Genomic DNA, 26472 nt, shown 5'->3' with positions numbered 1-26472 from the left:
CCCTCCCCCCCGCCCTTCCCCTGTTCACACACTCTCTCTCAAAAATGAATAAATATTTATTTAAAAAATAAAATTCCCAGTGGTTACAGAAATGTCACAGGATTGATTTACGTACTCAAAACAGTGATGAGGTAGAATCTTTCCTCATCTGTCTAGGAGAATTCTCTTGCTCAGGCTTCTTTGCTCTCTCTTCTGTCTTTGCCTGGCTCTATTTTTGTCCTCTGCCTACCATATAGTCTGGAATGGAAAAAATGATTAAATGACCTCATTTTATTAACTCCATTCTAGAGGCCTATTTACCTTGAGATTTGCATGGTTCTGGATCACATAGCATGGATAAACAACAGAATGTAGGCACACATGCAGACAGAAATGATATGTAAAATGGACGCAGCAAATATTCACATGGACTTTGTCATTCCTCACTATTTTTTTTCTTTCTCCAAGTGGATGTGGTCCTGAGGAAAAGGGTCGAGAGACTACTACCTTCTGTGGACTTATATACTGTTTAGGAAGCAATTCATATACTCTTCAGTTAAAAAAAAAAAGCTTACATTAAGTGTTTACTGTGTGCCAGGTACCACATGTCTTCCATGTTTTAATTCATTTAACCATCATAGGAAATCTTTTGTTATCTCCATGTTACAGAAGAGTAAAGTGAGACAAAGAAGTTACTTGCCCAAGATTACACAGCTAAAGAATGGTAGAGCCAGGTTACCAATCCAGACCATTGGATGCCCAACTTTATGTCCTTAACTAGAACACGTTCTATCACCCTAGAATGAAAAACTGATTGGGAATCTTCTTTGTTACATTTCACATTCACCTTGAATTTGTGTCAACAATGTGGCAATCCTAAAGTATGCTTGGCATGCACAGAAGCTAACTATCTGCAGTGCTGGCCTCCCCTGCCACAAAACAAGCATGTTCCTGAGTCACTCATGCAGTGAGCATCTGGCTGGAGCTTATGCCTTCTGAAACAGCATGCCTGTCTAGAAGTGGAGCTGTCTAACAGGCTTTTAAACTGACATCACACAGGGAAATAAATATTTAAGGCATCTCTGTACTTTTTTAACTTCTTTGAAAATGGTGTTATTTAAGTGGTTATGAAACATGCCTTGAAAATTATTCTCTTTGATTTAAATACTTAATAATGTACTTAATGAAGTGTTCCATTTTTAGAGTCATTGCATAATGTCTTACCTATTAAGTGTGTTTCATAATTTGGATTGTGGAATAGTCAATTGATATAATGCTTTTGAAAGGGAAACTGTTCTCTAAAAATCATAAACATATTTATATAATCATCTCCTGCTTTTTGGCCTCCATGGGATAAATCTATTCTGTCTTAGGTTGTTATTTAAACTGTTTATATGTGTAAGACTTGTCTCTACATCCAGTCACTAAACTCCTTAAAGACATTTCAAGACATCTGGGGACACAGTAAGTGTCCCCTAATACATATATTACCTAATACATATTGCTGCCAAACTTAACTGAAAATATACAGATACTAAATTATCATTAGGTACTAAAATTCAAACCATAGATGACAAATAAAACTTCAGAAATAATTTTGAAAACTAATAGTCTCCTTTATTCCCCAAGGCATTGCAAGTCTCCTTTTTAATTTATGTTTTAAAGTTACAATTAAATGGTCCATCTTTGTGAATATATTGGAGTAGTTATTGTAAAAAGGTATTTTTTAAATATCAAAAAATAATGTGAGTTTCTGAAAGACATTAAATCCCATCATAAAATATGCTAGCTTTTCTCACAGCAGAATTTAACATAAGTAAATAAAGTAGTCAGGACTTCTATTCTGCTTTAATCTTTACAAAGAGAGTAGTTTCTATTCCCATTCATGTTGCACCCTGGCTTCCCAACCCTGTTAGTATTGGCAGCATTGAGAGTGGCATTTAAAGGAGGGCTGTCTAAACACAATCCAGTCCTTTGTCTACGGCTTTACAAAGAAGCAGAGCTGCATATAAAATCTAAATCTTTGAGCTGGAAGTGTCAGCTATCACTGTCTTTTATTGTGGAACCAAGAACTTTCGTTTTAATTCTTGGGCTGGTAGAACTTGCAGGTTATCGACAGAGTCTTGTTATTAAATAGGGCTTTTTGCATTACTGGATCTCAGCTTAGAAACTAGTAGACAAATAGCCTTGATGGATGACCAGTGATGGATGGCTATGGAGAAAACAAAGGCAAGAAGGCCTTAAAGACAATGCATATTTTATAAAATGCCTCCCTTGAAACATGGCCATGCAGTTTTGGAGAAGAGGGAAATGGATCATACTTTGCATACAGTAAGAAGTTCACTTTCACCTGTATGCACACACAAGCATGGGCAGGGATAAAAAAAAAGCGGGATATAGGTGAGGAGGGTGACAGAAAAGAGGTGAAAGACAAGCTAGTGGAAGAAAAAAGGACAGACATGCCCAAAAATTCCCAAAGGAAGGTATTTCCAGGCCTCAAGTTTTCTTATCTTATCCAAAGTGAGGAGATTAAGGGGCTCCTGGGTGGCTCAGTCAGTTAAGAATCTGACTCTTGGTTTCAGCTCAGGTCATGATCTCTCCATTCATGGGTTTGAGCCCCATGTCAGGCTCTGTGCTGACAGGGCAGAGCCTGCTTAGGATTCTCTCTCTTTCCTCTCTCTCTCTGCCCCTCCCCCACTCATGTGCTCTTTCTCTCAAAATAAATAAATAAATAAATTTTTAAAAATAGTAAAGTGAGGAGAATGAATTATGTCTTTCTTTGATAGCAATTCACAGAACCTAACTCTAGCTGGCTAATGCAGGAGCAAGAATATACTAGAAAGATGCTGGGATATGTATCCAAAGGAAGTCTGAAAACCTAGGCCCCAGAAAAGGGGACCAGGAACCTAAGCAGGTAGATTTGTGAATTTTCTTTCTAGAATGTTGCTTTGCACACAATTCAGTAGCAAGGGGCCTCTCCTCAAAACCCCCATCCCCACAAAAAGCTCTGTGTTTCTTAATTCAAAAGTTCCAATTTCTGGGGGAAACATCTGATTAGCTCAATTTGGCTCAGCCGTGCACACTTGGATTATTCATCTATGACCAGGGAGATAGGATCTTAAAAGTACAAACATAGCTGTTGGGTCCCACCCTGTGTCTTGGGTGGGAATAGAGGTTGGGGGGAGTAATTTCTGGAGAAAGGCAAATAAATGACAGCTGAGTGACATTACCAGTATCTTTCAATTCTACCTAAAGTTCTACATAAACTACCATAGCTCACAAGAATATTAATATAAATAAGTAAAATAAATACCTTAATAGTACAACTAAAGTGGGATAAAGGTTGATCAGGAAGGACTTCTTACAAGAGAGACAGTTTGAATGGCAATTTAAAGGGATCTGGTTTGGTGAGGCACTGCCTATTTCAGATAGCAAGGAGAGCATGCACAGAGGTTCAAGACAAGAGTAGACAAGCCATGTTTTGAGGAGAGGAGCTACTTTGCTGACTAGTCCAAAAGATTAAAGCCTGAAATTCAAGAGTATTTAAGTAAATTAGGTTAAAGGTGAGCTGATTTTTCAGGAGCCTGGGGTTGGGAGGCAGCCTGGAGGAGAGGAAAAGCATGTTACAGAAAGAGCAGGAGTGGGAGCCTGGGAGCCTGGCTTCTGCCATGAATCATCATTTTTTCTGTGGATAATCAGGTCCTCTGGCCTTAGTGTATTCACCTGTAAAGGAGGTCTATGATTCTACTACTGGCAATTGTGTTTTATTTATTCATTCAAAAACGATTTATTGAGCAACTACTATGTTCCAGGAAGAAAGCTAAGTGCTGACAGTTCAACAATGAAGAAAACAAAGTGCATTCTCTGATGGAGCCACATACCCAGTTGATAAAGTAATTATCAAAACAATGTTTGATTCAGACTCACAATGATGATAAACCTTGCCGTATTTCCTTGCTCCTGCATTTCCTGTACACACTTCCTTTCACAGAGCTGCTTCTTGGGGTTACATTGTTCCTTTGCTAACTCTCCCTGCCATATCAGATGGTATTGTCATTATCACAATAATGGAGTGTGTGAAGAGTCCTGATAATAACACCACACTTTCTTTCCCAAGTTGTGAACCATTTAAGAAGACAAGAGTAAAGCAGATGAGAGACCTAGGTGACTCCTTAAGTACTGACAAATGCTAAGGCATTTGTCATATATTTACTGTGAAAAAGTCTTTTTGATAGTGAGTCCCAGAATTAGACACATTGTGTCAGTTCAGGCCCTCTACCTGGGGGGCCTGCCCTGTGTGGTTTCCTGATGGAGGAGAGGGCAGAACGCTTGCTTCTTACCAACAGTTGGCTCCCAGGAGGATGGAGAAAGCCTGGTTTATGCATTTCCAGTTCCTCTCCTCAAGTCACAGTCTGTAAGTCACTCCTTCTCCCTGAACTTACTTGCTAATGATATATTATTATCTATTTTCTGACTTCTTTCCTATCTGGATAAAGGAAGAAAATTTTATTCCACTTCCCCAGCAGAAACAGGGCAGAAACAAGGACCCCATGAAACAATCCCTGTGCAGCACCGTTACACTTCCCCGGGCCTACAGTGGGCTCTGGTGAGCTTTTCCACCAAAAATTTGGAAATTAAGAAGACTGCTATCATAGGAGATGAGACACAGGCATATCTTTTGAAGGACAAATAAATAACTACCAAGCCAGCAGTACTTGACTGAGCAAGTCGCTAGATCTGTGCTGTCAAATATGAAGGCTAGATGGAGTGATTTATATTTAAGTTAGTGAAAATTAAATAAAATTAAAAATTCAGTTCTTCAACCCCACTAATCACATTTCAAGTGCTCCATAGACAATGTGGCTAATGGCTGTTATGTTGGACAGTGCAGATGGACATTTTTATCATCACAGAAATCTTCACTGGCCAGTGTTGATCTAGAAAGGCTCCCATTAGTTGATAGAAGGGTTAGTCCATTGATTAATCTTTGAAGTACAGACAGTGGAGAGGCCTCAGGTCAAACTTGTCCTGGGAGAAAACAGATGGTACACTTAAAGGGTTAATAACAGATTATTTACAAAGTTGTGGATAGGGCTAAGCAAACCAACAAAAGAAGGTGAAGCATCTGGAGGCTTTGCACAGTGAGGAACCATCACCTTTGAGAGAGGAATGGCATTCTTGGACCTGACAGGCACTGCCAAATTGATGGCCATTCAGTGGACAGTTGGGGAAATGCTCTGACTCTTTCTCTCCCTGTTCTTCAGCTATCTTGTTGGTGCCTTCACTGGCCTCCAGCTGGAAGCCAGAGGGCAAGAAAACCTGGGGTTGCAGGTTGCCAAGGCAGCTACATGGGGCACAGAGCCAGACAGAGAAGGAAAATGGAAAGAGAAGAGCAAAGGAGAGGAATCAGCTGTCCTTGCAATTGCTGCCCATGGCGGAGGGAGGTTTGGTTTAGCTAAGAGTGGTGTGAACTTCAGGTGGGGCAGTCCTAATGTAGAAATGAACTGCTAGAGGGTTGCAGTGATGCTACCAATGGTTTGGCTTCCTGTGTGGGTCTACTACAGAGATAAGAATATCCACTGCATGTGGTGCTCCTTTCTGTTCATGGGGTGGTTTTCTCTCTCACTGCAAATGAATATATTGGCAGCTTCAAAAACTTGGCCAGGTGTTTCTGAGCCTTGGACCATGTGGGGAGATAGCACAGCCCCTTGGCTTGACTTACAAGGAGTGGATATGCAGCCTGACCTGTCCTATGCAGTGGCCAATTTGGGATAGAATGTTTACTATCATTTAATGAGTTTGGTTTCCAGGACATTCCTAAAGAATTCAAGAGATGTTTTTTTCTTGTTCAGTACTGTTTGAAATTAAGGGAAAAAATTAACAAATGAATAGTGACAGGCCAAAACTTCTAGCAATTTATTTTGATGTGTTTAGTTGAATCACAAATAATAAAGTACAGTTTTATAAATCAATTATGCTTTAAAAAACTCAATTATGCTTTGATTTTTACTTTTATTATAGCAGGAAAATTATAGAACACTTAGTAAGGAGAAAGTCACCTACTATCCTAGCTCATAAATTGTAATTTTTAAAAATTTGCTTCTCAGCTTTTTACCAGTTGTAAAGTCTTGTATTGTGCTCTGTTCCTTAATGTGATTTCCTGTGCAGTAATTCTAATTTCTGCATAATATTCCTTCTATGATGTACCATAACATTCTCCATTAGTTAGCATTTAATTGCTTCCATTTTTCATCATTAAAATTAATGCAGTGAACATCTATGAGAATATGGTTTTCTTATAGCTTATTTCCCTAAAATAGATTCTCAGAGGTAGAGTTATGGGCCAGAGGGCTTTAATATTTTTATAATTCTTTATATATTGCCAACTTGCCTTCTGAAGTATTATATAGCTTCATGAAGTCACCATTGACATAGGAGGTAGTATGATTCACAGAGCAGCCAGCAGAAAAAATTGTATTAGATATGCGAATTAACTAGGCAGAAAATGATGTTACTAAATCCAGTCTTTCATTTAAAAAGTATATCTGTTGCTATATTTGTTATTGTGGAATTCATATATATGTGTGTGTGTGTGTTTGTGTGTGTATGTACATAAGTGTGTGTGTGTGTGTGTGTGGTATTCTACATATATCCAACTTGAGGAGAATTGGTAACTCTAGAGGCAGAATAAACCTTGGCACCCCTGTATGTTTCCCAGAAATCCCCATAGGTGGCATGGCCTATCGCTACAAGCCAAGATATGGGGACCAACTTCAGAGAGCAAGGATGCTTAGTCCCACAGCCTGCACATGCAAATCACACCTACAACCTGCCTAAGGCATCCAAGACCTCTAGGCCTGTGTGAAGAGGGGCTACCCAACCCCAGCAGGTCATCTTCCTAGAGCTAGGACTTCCCCAAATTGCAATTCTGCTGCAGAGTGAGGAAGGTCATTTTGAGTCAGACCCTTTGCAGAGCTATGCCAGGAGGATACATGGAGCCTTGGTGGGAGTCAGGTCTTTTATGTATTCTCAGCAGGATTCTTGGCCATGCCAGAAGGGCAAGGCTAACAAGTTCCTTGAAATATGGCTTTGGGGAAAGAGCAACTGTATTTTGGAGTGAGATGGACTTCACATCACTGTGGGTCCCCCTGAAGTCCCTGTGGAGAGCCCAGACCATCTCTACAAGTCCCAGATATGGAAGACCATCCCAAGGTGCCTGAACAGGAGTTCCAGCAGCTTTCCCATGTACAGTTTGCTCTGGTGCACCTGTCCCCAGGTATCAGGACTTCTTGGTCATTTATACTGGGTCTGTCCTTGTAGACCAAGCCATCTTCCTGGAATAGTCTTTCCCAGAACTGCATCATTGGTGAAAACACTTGAATGGTGGTTACCCTCAGAACCCAAAGGGCCTTATTGTCTTTATGGGACTAGGGGCCTCTCTTGCAACTTTATTTCCCAGGTGTCTCTCATACCACATATCCCTGGTCAGACCCAGAATGGCTTCTGAGATCCCATGAAATCTGGCATTAGAAGAAATAGCTATTATGTTGTAGAGCATAGTGGATCCTGGCAGCCTAGTATGTCTCCCAGCAGTCCCTACCTGTGGCTCAGCCTATATCTACATGGTCTCGACTGAGGGACTGATCCTAGAGACCCTGCTGCAGGACGGGAGTTGCAACAGCATGTGCACAATGATCTCTGCCTACCTCCCCCACTGAGGTATCCAGGTCCTCTAGGCTTGCGTGAACAGGGTCACCCCAGCCCTATAGGTTGTCTTCGTAGATTTGGGGTTCCCTGCACTGCACTCTTGATGCAGAGTGGGGAAGGTCTTTGAGTCAGACTATTGATCTGTGCTGCTATTTGGGGGGGTCAGTTTCCCCAGGTGTCTCTATTAGTGAAATTCCCAGTGGTGCCCAGGATGGCAAGGCTAGGGGGTTCCTTGTGATCAGTGTATAAGCAACTGAATTTTGGAGCAGGGTGGATCTTGGAATTGCTGTGAATCCCACAAAAGTCCCCATGGGGGACAAGGTCCATCCCTATAAGTCCTGGATCTAGGGTGTGTTGTTGCTGAGTAACCAGGACTGGCACATGTGCAGTGCACTCTGCCAACCTGCCCCCAGGCATCTGGCGCCTTGGTCCCTCACCCAACAGGCCATATTCCTAGGGCAGACTTTACCCCTGTGCCATTGATGAGGACATTTGAGTTGTGGTCACTATCAGACACTGTATGGCCCTACTGTTCATACAGGGCTAGGCACCTGTCTGGTAGTCATGATTCCCAGGTGCTTTGTTTTGGAGACAAATTATTCTCAGAGACAGAGTTCATCTTTCCCAGCAATTTGTTTTAATACAGGATCACTGTGGGAATTTCACAAACCAGTAACATACAAGATGTCTCTTTTTTTTAAAAATATTTTTTAATGTTTATTTATTTTTGAGACAGAGAGAGACAGAGCATGAACGGGGGAGGGTCAGAGAGAGAGGGAGACACAGAATCTGAAGCAGGCTCCAGGCTCTGAGCTGTCAGCACAGAGCCCGACGCGGGGCTCAAACTCACGGACTGTGAGATCATGACCTGAGCCGAAGTCGAACGCTTAACCGACTGAGCCGCCCAGGCGCCCCACAAGATGTCTCTTAATAAACCAATAAAGAAATGACATAGTCCAAATCAATGATAGTTTAATTATACTATTATTCCAGGAGAGGAAAGACTTAAGAATTAAAGTCCAAATTTACTTGAGGTGTACCTTTATATGATTTGGTATTTTGAAAAGATGGCTTAGCCAACAGAAAGCTGATGTCCAGCTGCCAGGACCACAGTAAAAGTCCCCTGTTGGTAGAACACATTGCTAGCAAATGATACCACTGGGATTGACAGGCAAGATGATATTCTTCAAAGGGCTGCTGTATGGTTTTTGCCACCACCATTAAAAATGGTGCCTTTATTGCTGCAGGAGCTAATTGCCCCAAGGTCTTCAAAGAGTGGACTTAGGTCAGCAAAGCGTAACCTTGACCAGATCAAACAGTCTCAGGTTGTCCTCACAAACTCAGAATATGTAGTCTAAATACCAGTAGTTGAGCTACTGAGTTCTTAACTGGTGAGAACAGAAGAGATGATGATATCCTGACACAATTTAGTTTTGCATCAAAACAATGGTTTTAAGTTTTTGTCATAAAAAGTGGATTAAAATAACTTCACTTAAGTCATAAACAAGTGGATTTGAAATCATATCAAACCAACAGACAACACTGAGTCGCATTGCCTTATATATGCACAGTTTGATCCTGATACCTGCTCTAGTCATCTGGCCCGTTTAGCTTGTTGGCTAGGGAGTTATTTTGCTTACCAGGAAATTTTTCGGTTAGCATTTCTCCTCACTGCTTCATTGATGAAAAGGTTTGAATAGCCTTGGTCAGACCTAGAACTGCTCCTGAGATCCTGTGAAAACTGATCTACCATCAGAGGAATTAGCTATTCTTTTTTATGTTTTTACTTTTTATTTAATTTCTAGTTAGTTAACATACAGTGCAATTGGTCTCAGGACTAGAGTTCAGTGATTTATTACTGACCTACAATGTCCAGTGCTCATCATAAGTACTCTCCTTAATACCCATCACCCATCTAGCCCATCCCCACCCACCTCCCTCCATCAACCCTCAGTTTGTTCTCTATCATTAAGAGTCTCTTATGGTTTGTTTGCCTCTCTCCTTTCCCCTCCCTTCCCCTGTGTTCATCTGTTTTGTTTCTTAAATTCCACATATGAGTGAAATCAGATAGTATTTGTCTTTGACTGACTCATTTCACTTAGCATAATACACTCTAGCTCCATCCATTTCATTGTAAATAGCAAGATTTCATTCTTTTGGATGTCTGAGTAATATTTCACTGTGTATATACACCACATCTTCTTTATCCATTCATCAGTCAATGGACACTTGGGCTCTTTCTATAGTTTAGCTCTTATTGATAATGCTGCTATAAGCATCAGGGTGCATGTACCACTTCAAATCTGTATTTTTGTATCCTTGGGTAAATACCTAATACTACAATTGCCGGATCATAGGGTAGTTCTAGTTTTTACTTTTCGAGGAACCACCGTACTGTTTTTCAGAGTGGCTGCACCAGTTTACATTCCCACCAACAGTGTAAGAGGGTTCCCTTCTTCACATCCTCACCAACACCTTTTGTTTCTTGTGTTGTTAATTTTAGCCTTTCTGACAAGTGTGAAGTGGTATCTCACATGGTTTTGATTTATATTTCCCTGATGATGAATGATGTTGAGCATTGTTTCATGTGTCTTTTAGCCATCTGGATGTCTTCTTTGGAAAAATGCTTGTTTATGTCTTCTGCCCATCTCTTAACTGGATTATTTGTTTTTTGGGGTGTTGATTTGATAAGTTCCTTATAGATATTGAATACTCTTTTTTTAATCAATTAATTAATTTATTGTTTAATTTACATCCAAGTTAGTTAGCATATAGTGCAACAATGATTTCAAGAGTAGATTCCTTAATGCCCCTTACCCATTTAGCCCATCCCCCTTCCTACAACCCCTCCAGTAAGCCTCTGTTTGTTCTCCATATTTAAGAATCTTTTATGTTGTATTCCCCTTCTGTTTTCATATTATTTTTGCTTCCCGTCCCTTATGTTCATCTGTTTTGTATCTTAAAGTACTCATATGAATGAAGTCATATGATATTTGTCTTTATCTGACTAATTTTGCTTAGCATAATACCCTCCAGTTCTATCCATGTAGCTGCAAATGGCAAGATTTCATTCTTTTTGATTGCCGAATAATACTCCATTGTATATATATATACCACATCTTCTTTATCAATGCATTCGTTGATGGACATTTGGGCTCTTTCCATACTTTGGCTATTGTAAATAGTGCTTCTATAAACACTGGGGTGCATGTTCCCCTTTGAAACAGCACATCTCTATCCCTTGGATATATACCTGGTAGTGTGATTGCTGGGTCATAGGGTAATTCTATTTTTAATTTTTTGAGGAACCTCCATACTGTTTTCCAGAGTGGCTGCACCAGTATGCATTCCCACCAGTAGTGCAAAAGAGATCCTTTTTCTCTGCATCCTTGCCAACATCTGTTGTTGCCTGAGTTGTTAATGTTAGCCATTCTGACAGGTGTGAGGTGGTATCTCATGGTGGTTTTGATTTGTATTTTCCCAATGATGAGTGATGTTGAACATTTTATCATGGTCTGTTCATCATCTGGATGTCTTCTTTGGAAATGTGTCTATTCATTTCTTTTGCCCATTTCTTCACTGGAGTATTCATTTTTTGGGTGTTGAGTTTGATAAATTCTTTATAGATTTTGGATACTAACCCTTTATCTGATATGTCATTTGCAAATATTTTCTCCCATTCCATCAGTTGCCTTTTAGCTTTTTTGATTGTTTCCTTCATTGTTCAGAAGACTTTTATTGTGATGAGGTCCCAATAGTTCATTTTTGCTTTTGTTTCCCTTGCTTCCGGAGACATGTTGAGTAAGAAGTTGCTGTGGCCGAGGTCAAAGAGGTTTTTGCCTGCTTTCTCCTTGAGAATTTTGATGGCTTCCTGTCTTACATTTAGGTCTTTCATCCATTCTGAGTTTATTCTTTTGTATGGTGTAAGAAAATGGTCCAGGTTCATTTTTCTGCATGTAGCTGTCCAGTTTACCCAGCACCATTTGCTGAAGAGACTGTCTTTATTCCATTCTTTCCTGCTTTCTCAAAGATTAGTTGGCCATATGTTTGTGAGTCCATTTTTGCATTCACTATTTTGTTCCATCGATCCATGTGTCTGTTTTTATGCCAATACCATACTGTCTTGATGATCACAACTTTGTAATATGTCTTGAAATCCGGGATTGTAATGTCTCCCACTTTGGTTTTCTTTTTCAAGATTGTTTTGGCTATTTGGGGTCTTTTCTGGTTCCATACAAATTTTAGGGTTATTTGTTCTAGCTCTGTGAAGAATGCTGGTGTTATTTTGATAGGGATTGCATTGAATATGTAGATTGTTTTGAGTAGTATCAATGTTTTAAGAATGTTTGTTCTTCCAATCCAGGAGCATGGAACATTTTTCCATTTTTTTGTGTCTTCTTCAATTTCTTTCATAAACTTTCTATAGTTTTCAGTGTATAGAGTTTTCACCTCTTTGGTTATGTTTATTCCTAGGTATTTTATTATTTTCCGTGCAATTGTAAATGGGTTCAATTCCTTGGTTTCTGTTTCTGTTGCTTCATTATTGGTGTATATAAATGCAACCAATTTCTGTGCATTGATTTTATATCCTGCGACTTTACTGAATTCATGGATTAGTTCTGGCAGATTTTTGGTGGAATCTTTTGGGTTTTCCATATAGAGTATCATGTCATCTGTGAAGAGTGAAAGTTTGACTTCCTCCTGGAAGATTTGGATGCTTTTTATTCCTTTGTGTTTTCTGATTGCTGAGGCTAAGACATCCAATACTATGTTGAATAACAGTGGCGAGAGTGGACATCCCTGTCATGTTCCTGACCTTAGGGGGAAAGCTCTCAGTTTTTTCCCATTGAAGATGATATTAGCAGTGGGTCTTTCATATATGGCTTTTATGATATTGAGGTCTGATTCTTCTATCACTACTTTCTTGAGGGTTTTTATCAGGAAACGATGTTGCATTTTGTCAAATGCCTTCTCTGCATCTACTGAGAGGATCATGTGGTTCTTGTCCTTTCTTTTATTGATGTGATGTATCACATTGATTGTTTTGTGGATATTGAACGAGCACTGCACCCCAGATGTAAATTCCCCTTGGTCGTGGTGAATAATTCTTTTCATGTATTGTTGGATCCAGTTGGCTAGTACCTTTTTGAGGATTTTTGCATCCATGTTCATCAGGGAAATTGGTCTATAGTTCTCCTTTTTAGTGGAGTCTTTGTCTGGTTTTGGAATCAAAGTAATACTGGCTTCATAGAATGAGTTTGGAAGTTTTTCTTCCGTTTCTATTTTTTGGAACAGCTTCAAGAGAATAGGTGTTAACTCTTCCTTAAATGTTTGGTAGAATTCCCCTGGAAAGCCATCTGGCCCTGGACTCGTTTTTTGGCATATTTTTGATTACTAATTCAATTTATTTACTGGTTATGGGTCTGTTAAAAATTTCTATTTCTTCTTGTTTCAGTTTTGGTAGTATATATATTCCTAGTAATTCTAGGAATTTATCCATTTCTTCCAGATTGCCCAATTTATTGGCATATACTTGCTCATAATATTCTCTTATTACTGTTGGTATTTCTTCAGTGTTGGTTGTGATCTCCCCTCTTTCATTCTTGATTTTACTTATTTGGGTCCTTTCCTTTTTCTTTTTGATCAAACTGGCTAGTGGTTTATCCATTTTGTTAATTCTTTCAAAGAACTAGCTTCTGGTTTCATTGATCTGTTCTACTGTTGTTTGTTTGTTTGTTTATTTGGTTGGTTGGTTTCAATAGCATTGAAATCTCTAATCTTTATTATTTCCTGTCTTCTGCTAGTTTGGGGTTTTATTTGCTGTTCTTTATCCAGTTCTTTGAGGTGTAAGGTTAGATTGTGTATCTGAGACCTTTCTTCCTTCTTTAGGAAGGTCTGGATTGCTTTATCCTTCCCTTTTATGACTGCCTTTGCTGCATCCCAGAGGCTTTGGACTGTGATGTTATCATTTTCATTAGCTTCCATGTACTGTTTAATTTCTTCTTTAACTTCTTTGTAAGTCCATTAATTCTTTAGTAGGATGTTCTTTAGTCTCCAAGTTTTTGTTATCTTTCCAAATTTTTTTCCTGTGGTTGATTTCGAGTTTCATAGCATGGTAATCTGAAAATATGCACAGTATGATCTCTCTTTTTGTACTTGTTGATGGCTGATTTGTGTCCCAGTATGTGATCTATTCTGGAGAATGCTCCATGTGCACTCGAGAAAAATGTGTATTCCGCTGCTTTAGGATGAAATGTTCTGAATATATCTGTTAATTAAGTCCATCTGGTCCAGTGTGTCATTCAAAGCCATTGTTGCCTTATTGATTTTCTGTTTGGATGATCTGCCATTGGTGTAAGTGGGGTCTTGAAGTCCCCTACTATTATGGTTTTATTATCAATGAATTTCTTTATGTTGGTTTATGTTCTTTATGATTTATATATTTGGGTTATTCCACATTGGAGCATGAATGTTTACAATTGTTAGTTCTTGCTGGATACACCCCTTAATTATGATATAATGCCCTTCTTCATCTCTCATTACAGTCTTTACTTTAAAATCTAGGTTGTCTGATATAAGTATGGCTACTCCAGCTTTCTTTTGGTGACCATTAGTATGATAGATGGTTCTCCATCCCCTTAATTTCAATCTGAAGGTGTCTTTAGGTCTTAAATGGGTCTCTTGTAAACAGCATACTCAGTACTTTGAATTTATCCTGCCACTCCTTTCTGGCTAGCCAAGTTTCTGTGGATAGGCCTGCTGTGAACCTGATCTGTCTTCCCTTGTAGTTTAAGGACTTTTTTCCCTTACTGCTTTCATGATTCTTTCCTTGCCTGAGTATTTTGTAAATTTGACTATGATATGCCTTGTTGATTGTCACTTTTTGTTGAATCTAATGGGAGTTTTCTGTGCTTCCTGGATTTTGATGTCTGTGTCTTTCCCCAGGTTAGAAAAGTTTTCTGCTATGATTTGCTCACATAAATTTTCTACCCCATTTTCTCCCTCTTCATCTTCTGGGACCTCTATTATTCTGATGTTATTCCTTTTTAATGAGTCACTGAGTTCTCTAATTCTTCTTTCATGCTCTTTTGCCTTAGTATCCCTCTTTTATTTTGTTTCGTTTTTCTCCATAAGTTTGTCCTCTTTAACGCTGATTCACTGCTCTGCCTCATCCATCCTTGCTGCTGTGGCATCCATTCAAATTGCAGCTCAGTTACAGCATTTTTTATTTCATCCTGATTAGCTTTTACTTCTTTTATCTCTGCAGAAAGGGATTGTATGCTTTTTTCAACCCCAGCTAGTATTATTATTATTATTATTGTGATTCTAAATTCTGTTTCAGACATCTTCCTTGTATTTGTGTTGATTAAGTCCTTGGCTGTCATTTCTTCCTGTTCTTTCTGTTGGGGGAATTCCTTTGGTTCATCATTTTGAAGGAAGAAAAGGAATTAATAAGTAAAAAAAAATTGAAATTACAAAGTTAAAAACAACACAAAGAAATGAAATAAAGGATGCTAGATCCAAGGTGTGTTTTGTTGTCCCAGGTGTGTCCCAGGTTGTTGAAAGAAGCTTGATAGATTAGAGAAAAAAGCGAAAGATAAGAAAAGAAAAAAAAAAGGAAAATGTTTGAAAATTTAAAAAAATGAATCCAACAAAATAGAATAAAAGTAAATGATGAAAGTAAAATAGAATTTTAAAAAATTTCAAAAAAAATATACTAGAAAAAAATTAAAGAAAAATCTTTTTAATAAAAATGGAAAATAAAAATAAATTTTTTATGTTTCTGTATTCAAAAATAAGAAAAGAAAAGAAAAGAAAAAGAAAAAAATTGAAAGAAAAGACCAGTGAACAGAATGAAATATGATTGAAATTACATCTGATATCCTGTAGAAGTCAAACTATGAAGAACTTTATAGTCCATAAACTAAGCAGGTGGAGAGAGTTGTGGTGTTTGTCAAGAGCGAGGTTGGCCCAGTTGGGTGGGGCTTAGTGTAACAGTTCTGTTTTCCACTAGATGGTGCTGCTTATCTTACTGGCATGGATTGTTGTGGTACATGTAAGCGTGTATGCACATGCATGGGAGGGGTGAAAATGGCATCACCCTGGACCCAGTCTCTAGTTTCAAAACTCTGTACTCTCCCAGACTGGCAATCAAGCACCTCTCCATTGTCTCTGGCTTCCATCCACTCCCCGCTTCTACACTGGCTGTGACCAAACCTCAGGCTGCCAGGCAGCACCTCCCTCCTGAGTTTTATCTCAGATGTGGCTGTGTTTCCCAACCCCTCACATCTGAGGGACTGCAGCTCTGATCCACTCAGACCCTCTGGGGAAGGGTCTCACTGAGCAATGGCCGGGTGCTGGCTGCCCCCAAGAATATTCACAAGTACGTGCTGCTGCTGCTCTTGCCCAAGACTGCAGCTGGGTGCCAGCCAGCCCCAGAAAAAGTTCACATGATCATGTAGCAGCAGCGTTTCAGGGATTATGGTAATTCACAACACACATGTGGCACCAGGCTGCACCCTTAATGTCCTTGTTCCAACACCAGTGAAAGTGGTTGTTCTCTGGGGTCTGCTGTGACCTTTGCCTGTGGGGAGGCCACACAGCCTCTATCAAATGTCCTCCTAGCAAGGCAACTGCCACTTCCTGTGTGGCCCTCAGACCCCTCAGACCTCACTCTCCACTCCTGGCGATTCACTGTTCCCACCAGAGCACTGCCAGGTGTTGAGCTGTGGAGTTTCAGACTCTGCTCTCCCCATTTATAGAGTTTTAATGGAATTTAAACCCTCTCCTTTCTCCTTTCTCCTTTTTTTGTTCATACCTTTGCAGCTGTTTCCACTTTTCCTTTATCTCTTCAGCTGCTTTCATGGGGGTGTGCTTTTCCCATACTCTCCCCCATCTCCATCCTCTCTTCACAAGCAAAAACAACTCCCTGTCCTCCGCAGCTTCACTTTCCCCCAGTTCACCTCTCTGTGCTGTGTACCTAATGAATTCTGTGGTTCAGGTTGTGCAGATTGTTGTGTTAATCCTCAAATCAGTTTTCTAGATGTGCAAGATGGTTTAATGTCGATCTGGCTGCATTTCAAGGACAAGAGATGAAAAAAAAACCTTCCATGCTGTTCTGCCATCCTGGCCCCTCCCCAGAAAAGACTTTCCCTGGATACTCACTCTTTATCAGATATGTCATTTGCAAATACCTTCTCCCATGGAATTAGTTATTGTTTGGAGCACAATGGACCCTTTTACTCTATGTGTTCTGCACAAGTCTGTGCCTATTACCCAAATTACCCCACTATGGCCTTGATCTAGGGACCCATCCATGGGAGCTTCCATTCTTCAGAGGAGCCAATACATGGGTACTTTTCTTCCTGGGAAACTCTTCAATTCAGGTTTCAGATTTCTCAGACTATGTGTATAGATGGCGCCATAGCCAGCATGCTGTCTTCCTATACCTAGGGGATACTCTCACTATATTGATGATGTGAAGAGAAAGGTCACTGGAATCATACAGGTAATACATTCCATTGTTGAAGAGATACTCAGGCCTATGTAGAAATCAATCTTCCCAGATGTTTCTCATTAGAGAAATTCCAAGATTTTCCCCTTATCACTAAGATCAGGAATTACCCTGAGATCCAGTCTAAGGAGAAGAGGTGACTGTTTTGGAGTGATGTGGACCATGTTATTGTTGTAAGACCCTTAGAAGTCCACGGTGAGAATGGGTAAATCCCCTGAACTAACAGACCTGAAACATATACCAGAAGTGTAAATAACAAGTGCCTGTGGCTCTAACATGTGCAGCTCCAACTTGATTTTCTTGCCCAAGGCATCAGGCCTCTAAGCCTGTGGTGTGGGGCCATGCTTCACCCAGTCAGATGCCTTACCAGAGCAAGCACTCTTTGCCCATTAATTAGATCTACCTTCAGCAGAATAATGCTCTTGATTTTAAAAATTATTTCATTAATTAATTTATTTAAAAATTATTTTTTATTTTATTTAAAATAAAAATTATTTTATTTATTATTATTATTATTATTATTTTAAGTTCCAGTATAGCTAACATTCACTGTTATATTAGTTTCAGGTGTACAATATAGTGATTCAACAATTCTATACATTACTCAATGCTCATCATGACAAGTGTACTCTTAATCTCCTTCACCTATTTCACTCATTACCCCACATACCTTCCCTCCAGTCACCACAAGTTTGTTCTCTAAAGAGTCTATTTTCTATTTTGTCTCTTTATTTTTCTTTGTTCATTTGTTTGGTTTTGTAAATTCCACATATGAGTAAAATCATATGGTATGCATCTTTTTCTGACTGACTTATTTCACTTAGCATCATACTCTAGATACATCCATGTTGTTGCAAAAGGCAAGATTTCTATCTTTTTCATGACTGAATACTATTCGTGTGTGTGTGTGTGTGTAAGTGTGTATATGAAACATATTCTGTATCCATTTGTCTGTCAGTGGATACATGGGATACTGCCACAATTTGGTTATTGTAAATAATGCTGCAGTAAACACAGTGGTGCATATATCTTTTTGAATTAGTGTTTTCATATTCTTTGGGTAAATACTCAGTAGTGGAATTACTGGATCATAGGGTAGTTTTATTTTTAACTTTTTGAGGAAATTCTATACTGTTTTCCAAAGTGGCTGTATCAATTTGCATTCCCATCAACAGTGCACAAGGCTCCTTTTTCTCCATATCTTTGCCAATACTTGTTTCTTGTGTTTTTTTATTTTAGCCATTCTGACAGTGTGAAGTGCTATCTCACTGTGGTATTGATTTGCATTTTCCTGATGGTGGGTGATGTTGAGCATCTTTTCATCTGTCTGTTGGCCATCTGTATATCTTCACTGAAGGAATGTCTGTTCATGTTTTCTGCCAACTTTTAAATTGGGTTATTTGGGGGGTTCGGTGCTGAGTTGTATGAATTGCTTATATATTTTAGATACTAACAATTGAACAGTTATGTCTATTGCACATATCTTTTATCATTCAGTAGGCTGTCTTTTAATTTTGTTGATTATTTCTTTTGCATTGAAGATTTTCATTTTGATGTAGCCCCAATTGTTTATTTTTGCTTATTACTTTGCCTTGAGAGTCTTATTTAGAAAAATGTTGCTATGGGTGATGTCAGAGAAATTACTGCCAGTGCTCTCTTTGAGGATTTTTATGGTTTTAGGTCTTACACTTAAAATCTCTAATCCATTTTGAGTTTATATTTTATATGGTATAAGAAAGTGGTCCAATTTCATTCCTTAGCATACAGCTGTCCAGTTTCCCCTAGCACCTTTTGTTGGAGGGACTATCTTTTTTTGATTACATATTCTTGCCTGCTTTGTCAAAACCTTTTTGACCATATAATCATGGATTTGTTTATGTGTTCTCTTTTCTCTTCTATTGATCAATGTGTCTATTTTTGTGCCAGTACCATACTGTTTTGATTACTACAGCTTTGTAGTATATCTTGAAATTTGGGATTATGAACCTCCAGTTTCATTCTTCTTTTTCAAGATTGCTTTGGCTATTCAGGGTATTTTATGGTACCATACAATATTTAGAATTACTTTTTCTAGTTCTTTGAAAAATGCTGCTGGTATTTTGATAGATTGCATTAAATCTGCAGATTGCTTTGGGTAGTATAGATATTTTAACAAAATTTGTTCTCCCAGTCTGTGACCATAGAATATCTTTCCATTTTTTGGTGTCATTTTCAATCTATTTTATCAATGTTTTATAGTTTTCAGAGTTCAGGTCTTTTTCCTCCTTAGTTAAGATAATTCACAGGTATGTAATTATTTTTGGTGCAATTATAAATGAGATTTTTTTTGTTAATTTCTCTTTCTGCTACTTCATTACTAATGTATAGATATGCAATGGATTTTTTTGTATTGATTTTGTATCCAGAAACCTTACTGAATTCACTTATCAGTTCTAGGAGTATTTTGGTGGAGTCTTTCGAGTTTTCTATATATAGTATTATGTTATCTGCAAATAGTTAAATTCCTTACCAATTTGTATGAATTTTATTTCTTTTTCTGCTGTGGTTATGACTTCTGGTACAATGTTGAAGAAAAGTGGTGAGAGTGGACATCCTGGTCTTGTTCTTTATCCTAGGGGAAAAGCTTTCAGTTTTTCCCCATTGAGTATGATGGTCACAAAAGGTTTTTCACTGCTGAAGTATTTTGTTGAGGTATGTTCCCTCTAAACCTCCTTGGCTGAGAGCTTTGTTTTTGTTTTTGTTTGTTATGAATGGATAATTGTGCCTTGTCAAATGCATTTCTGCATCTAATGAAATGATCATATGGTTTTTGTCCTTCCCTTTGTTGATGTGATATAGCATGTTGATTGATTTGTGCATATTAAACACACTTGCATCCCAGGAATAAATCCCACTATATTGTGGTCAATTATTTTTAATGTATTGTTGGATTCAATTTACTAATATCTTTTTGAGGATTTTTGCATCTATCTTCATCAGACGTGTTGGCCTGTAGTTCTCTTTTTGGGGGGTGTTTTCATCTGGTTTTGGTATCAGGGTAATGCTGGCCTCATAAAATGAATTTGGAAGCTTTCCTTCCTCACTTATTTATTGGAATAGTTTGATAAGAATAGGTATTAACTCTTCCTTAAATGTTTGGTAGAGTTGACCTGTGAAGCTGTCTGGTCCCCTGGACTTTGGTTTGTTGGGAGTTTTTTATTACTGATTCCATTTCATTGCTGGTAATCAGTCTGTTCAAATTTTGTCTTTCTTACCGATTCAGTTTTGGAAGTTTATATGTTTCTAGGAATTTATCCATTTCTTCTGGGTTGTTCAATTTGTTGGCATATAGTCTTTCATAATATTCTCATAATCCTTTGTATTTCTGTGGTGTCAGTTGTTATTTCTCCTCTTTCATTTTTGACATTGCTTATTTGATCTTTCTTTCTTTCTCTTTCTTTCTCTTTCTTTCTTTCTTTCTGTCACTAAATATTTCTCAATTTGTTGATCTTTTCAAAGCTCCTAGCTTCATTAATCTGTTCTATTGCTTTTTTACTTTTTATTTTGTTCATTTCTGCTTTAATCCTTATTATTTCCTTCCTTTTCCTGGTTTGAGGTTTTGTTTGTTAATTTTCTAGCAGACATAAGGTTGGGTTGTGTATTTGAGATTGTTCTTGCTTCCTGAGGTAAACCTGTATTGCTATAAATTTACCTCTTAGAACAGATTTTACTACATCTCAAAGATTTGGGACCATTATATTTTCATCTTCATTTGTCTCCATATATTTTTTAAAATTTCCTTTTGATTTCTTGGTTGACCCATTCATTGTTTAGTAGCATGCCATTTAACCTCCATGTATTTGTGTTCTTTCCAGAATTTTTCTTGTGGTGATTTTTTGATTAATAACATTGCTGTCAGAAAAGATGCATGATATTACTTCAGTTTTTTGAATTTGTTGAGACTTCTTTTGTGGCTTAACGTGTGATCTATTCTGGGGAATGTTCCATGTGCATTTGAAATGAATGTGTATTCTGATGTTTTAGGATGGAATGCCCTGAATATATCTATTAGGTCCATGTAGTCCAATGTGTCATTCAAAACCACTGTTTCTTTGTTGATTTTCTATTTGGATGATCCACTCATTAATGTAAGTGGGGTGTTCATGTCCCCTACTATCATTGTATGTCTATCAAGTTTTGGGTGTGAATAGAAGCTTTATGTATTTGGGTGTTCTCATGTTGGGTGCATAAATAGTTACAATTATTATTCCCTTTATGATTCTGTAGCATCCTTCTCTGTCTCTTCTTGTAGTCTTTCTTTCATTTTTACCTGGCTTTCTTTTCACTTCCATTTGCATGATAAATGCTTTTCTATCCCTCTACTTTCAATCTGCATGTGTCTTGGGTATGAAATGAGTCTCTTCCAGGCAGCATATATGGGTCTTGCCTTTTTATTTATTCAGTCACCTTATGTCTCTTGATTGGAGAATTTATTTTATTTTTAACTTTATTTATTTATTTTGAGAGAGGGAGAGAGAGGACACACACACACGCGGGCACGAGCATGGAGGGGGCAGAGAGAGATGAAGAGAGAGAATCCTAAGCAGACTCTGCGCTGTTAGCACAGAGCCTGACATGGGGCTCAATCTCATGAACCATTAGATCATGACCTGCACCTAAATCAAGTGTTGGATGCTTAACTGACTGAGCCACCAGGTTCCATTGATAGGAACATTTAGTCCATTTACATTCAATGTGATTATTCATAGGTATACACTTAATGTCATTTTGTTACTGCTTTTATCATTCCTTTTGTAGTGCTTCTCTGTTTCTTACTCTCTTGTTCTCTTCTCTCATGGTTGGTTGGCTTTCTGTAGTGAAATACTTGGATTCCTTTCTCTTTATTGTTGCATCTCGATTCCCAGTTTTTGATTTGTGGTTACCTTTAGGTTTATATATAACATCTTATGCATATGGCCGTCTCTATTAAGTTGATGGTTATTTAAGTTTGAACCCATTCTAAAAGCACTAAATTTTGACTGCTCCTGTCCCCCCACTCCCATTTTAGGTATATGATGTCATACCTTACATCCTTTTACTTTGAAAACACATTGACTGATTCTTTAGAGATATACTTAATTTTACTGCTTTTGTGCTTCCCGCTTTCTTTACCCCTGTTGATGGTCTTCCCTTTCCACTCCAAGAACCCCCTCTAACATTTCTTTTAAGACTGATGTAACTGATGATGAATTCTTTTAATTTCTGTTTGTCAGGGAAACTCTTTATCTTTCCTTCTATCCTGAATGGTGGCCTTCTATCCTGAATAGAGTATTCTTGGTTGCAGGTTTTCTTCTTCCAGCACTTTGAATATATCATGCCACTCCCTTCTGGCCTGCGGAGTTTGGGCTGAAAAATCAGCTGATAGACTTATGGCAATTCCCTTGTATATAATGGCTTTCTTTTCTCTTGCTGCTTTAAAAATTCTCTTTATCACTATTTTTTGCCATTGTAATTGCTGTGTGTTGGTGTGGATCTTCTTGGGTTGATTTTGCTGAGGGCTCTCTGTGCCTCCTGGAGCTGGATTTCTGTTTCCTTTGCCACGTTCATCTCTGATGGGTTCTTTCTTATGTTTTCTATCTCTTTGTTGAGGGTCTCACTGAGGTCCTCCACTCTTCCCAAGTGCAGTGAATATCTTTATGACCAGTACTTTAAATTCTCTATTTGGCATGTTACATATCTCTGTTTCATTTAGCTCTCTTGCTGTGATTTGGTCCTGTTTCTTCATTTGGGACATGTTCTTCTGTGTCCTCATCTTGTCTAACTCTCTGTGTCTGTTTCTGTGTGTTAGGAAAGTGAGCTACGTACCCGCTCTTGAAAGTAGTGGACTTTGAAGAAGACGTCCTGTAGTGCCCTACAGTGCATAGTTCCCTGTTCACCAGAACCTGGTGCTTCAGAGCAGTCTCCTATGTGCGTTGCATGCACTCTACTGTTGCAGTAGTGCCACATTTTCCCAAAGTCCAGTTGTCTGCAATGGCTTGCTTTGCTTTTGATGGACAGGGTTTGGTCTCTGTGTTGTTAGTGGGCCAGTCTGAGGCCACTTTGGGCTTGAGTTGGGTCAAACCAGGCACTTTCCAGAGCTGAGGTGGCACAGATCTTCGGGGCACTCTCCTTGTGTTGTCCCCTGAGAGGCTTTCCTTGGTGGGTGAGGCCAGCAATCAGACCGGATGTCTGCCCCCATCCTGGCACTGGGGCAGCAGTCAAACTATTGTGTGTGGTTATCTTCCCCTCTCCCTGGGGCAGGAATCAGGGCTTCTTGCACAATGCCATGCTTGAGGCAATGCTTTGGATTGCCTACTGCAGAGGGCAGTCTGAAGGGGGTTGGTCTGTAGGCGTATGTGGGGGAGGGATGTACTGTTAGCAAGCCAGGTTGAGATTGTTTAAGTTGCACTGGTTCCATCAGGTGTCCCTGGATCTAGCCTGCAGGGGGTTGGAGGGTGGGTGGTAGGGGGGCAGGGGAGGGAAATGGCACCCACTAACTCTACTGTTCTTGGAGAAGTGTCCTAAAGATCCCTGCCCCTTAGGCACCTGTTCTGAGATTAGGAGATAAATCTTCTTCCCATTGTTACCCCAAGTATTTTTAGACTGCTGCTTCTATGCTATATCTCACCGGGCTGTTTGTTTTGCTGTGTCTTCAAGAGCAGGAACTCAGTTTCCTATTCCATTCCCACTCTCCCAGAGTTAAGCCTGCTGATTTTTAAAGTTCCAGGTGTTAAGCCCCACTGCTTGTAACAACTCATGAACTTAAACCCCTCTGATTTTCAAAGACAAATGCTTATCTTCCCAGTGGAGATCCCCTGTTCCTGGGGTGACTGGTCTGTTCACTCCCCTTCTCTGTGCTTGTGGTGTCCTTTCCTCCCATGGACTGTCTCTTGGGTCAGTTTCTTGTCTCTGTTTTTGCCCTTCCTATCCTTTTTGGTGTGACCACTTCTCTACATTTAGCTGTGGAAAGTCAGTTCTGTCAGTCTTCTGTGGTTTTTTTTCCCCTGGATTATTTTGCCAATGTGGGTGTTACCTACTTGTATTCATTGGAAAAGGTGAGCTTAGGATCCTCCAATCCCCCAATTGCACACAAGCCTCCATATGGCACCTGGACCAGGAGCTAGTGGTGCCTAACCTGGGGACTGAGACTTTACAGCTTGGCCACAAGTTTGGGAGTGTCTGGCACATGAAGAAGCTGCTCTCTGTTTACCTCTTGCCCTCAGGTTTCCAGTATCTCCAAGACTGGGGAAACAGGGTCTGCCTTAGCCCAGAAAACTGCCTTCCCTTAGCTAGGAGCTGCCAAAGGGCACAGCTATTGCCAAAAGGGGAAACCATCTAAGTGATACCAGTGTGGCCCTGTGCCCAAGGTGGGTTCAAGGTGTCTCTACAGTGTTTTGTGGAGGAGGGAGTCTGGCTCCCCAGAAATCTGTTAGGAGCCAATATCCCAGTCATCCCTTGAGATGACAAAGCCAAGGGATTCCCCTGGGATCTGGCTTCAGTCACAAGCATGAAAAGGTGTGGTGGAGTTGTGTGGACCTTGGCACTGCAGTGAGCACCCACAAGTCCCCACCAGGAGAACAGTCCATCCCCACATATCCATGTCCCAGGGGCTCAGCCAAGGCCACCTGAATGCTGAGACTTGGGTGGCGGGTGCATCCCAGTTATCAAACTCCCCTCAGCCTGCCAGGTTGGGACTGTTCTTCCTTATCACATGACTCTACCCTGACCCATTGATGATAGAGAGCTTTGAATGGTCATTCCCAGCACACCCCATCAGGCCAACTGCCCTTATTGTCCTTCCTGTCTGGCAATGGTGATTCCCAAGTGTCTCCCATCCCACCTAGTCCTGCTGGGGCCTGGCATGGGGTTCCAAGGTCTCTCAGATCTAGCTGGGAGCTCTCTCATCTCCCCTAAGGGAGCCCCACAAGCCCCAAAGGTGGCCCAAGCCATCACTACCTGGCCCTGGCCCTGACCCTGTGGCTGAGGCCAGGGAGACTGGATCCCACCTCAGGGTGGCCAATGCAAGGGTGCTGCCCTTCCTATGCATATTTTTCCCTCAGGCCTACCAGATGGACTGAGGTCCATACTCAGCTATCTGCACAAGGGAAGGACCAGCTCAGCCAGTCACCTTCTCTGGAGCCAAGAGTCCCTGTCACTGCACTCCTGAGGCTGCTGGGAAAAAGCCACTTTAGTACAAGCCCAGGTAGCCCTATGCTTTTGGGGTAGTGAAGACCTCTAAGGGAGTTGTGTCTTCTAGGTGTCTCATCCACATACTTTCTGGCCCTACTTGGGAGTAGCAAGGTTCAGGAATTCCATGCCATCTGACTTTGGTGGAGTACAAAAGTGGGTGTCAGAGAAGTGTGGAACTGGGCATAGATCTGAGTGTCCTGGAAGTCCCCAGGAGTGACCTAGTTTATCCCATATCCCATAGTTAGGGTCAAATACCAGGGTGCCAGGGTAACAAATACAGAGTTAGCTTAGGCATATTTATCTTCTGGCATTAGGCTTTCTTAGCCCGTTAAGTAAGACTTGCCTTCTCACCAAGCTATCTTCCTAAGGCAGCATCCCCTCTGTGGCAAGACTATTACTTCACATCCCTGAGCTGGGGACAATCCCAGGGTGCATGGATGCTGAGTCACATTCACTTTTGCATGAATCATTCCCATCTGTGCACCTGCCCTCAGATTCTGTACCTCTAGGTTTTCATGGATAGCAACTGCCCCTTACCCAGTGGGACCATTCTCCTGGAGCCAGAGTTCTCTGCATTTAACCCTTGGTGGAGAAGTTGGAAAAGTCCTTTATTTTTATGGCGCTGGTGTATGTCTCCATACAGGGGTCTTTCTAAATGGTCAAGCCTCCCTGGTATCTGTTGTGCTGACTTTCTGTCTTGCATGCATGGCATGGCTCCTGAGATCCCACAATATATTTTTATAGGGCATTTGGCATCTCTGGTTTAGAGCAGACTGAACTTTGACAGTGTGACATGTTTCCCAGAAGTCTCTGCCTGTCATCTTTCCTATCCCTTTCCATCCTAGACTCAGGGGCAGATTCCAGGGAGACTGTGCTCTGAGCTGCATTGCATGTGTTTATGGAGTTCATTTTCAAACACCTGCTGTCTAGCTCTTTCATCAGACCTGAGCTCTCTCACATGGATATACATATATAACTGAATGCAGGCAATAAGAGGGTGCTTTGGTCCATGCACTCTTTCCTGTCTGCTTGCCTTCTGTGTGCCCCTTTACTTTACTCCTGTC

Source organism: Prionailurus bengalensis, chromosome B1 (genome assembly GCF_016509475.1).
Source record: "Prionailurus bengalensis isolate Pbe53 chromosome B1, Fcat_Pben_1.1_paternal_pri, whole genome shotgun sequence".
In the NCBI taxonomy this organism is placed as follows: domain Eukaryota; kingdom Metazoa; phylum Chordata; class Mammalia; order Carnivora; family Felidae; genus Prionailurus; species Prionailurus bengalensis.
The sequence above is the reverse complement of the archived record's forward strand: the minus strand, read 5'-3'. Positions refer to the sequence as shown.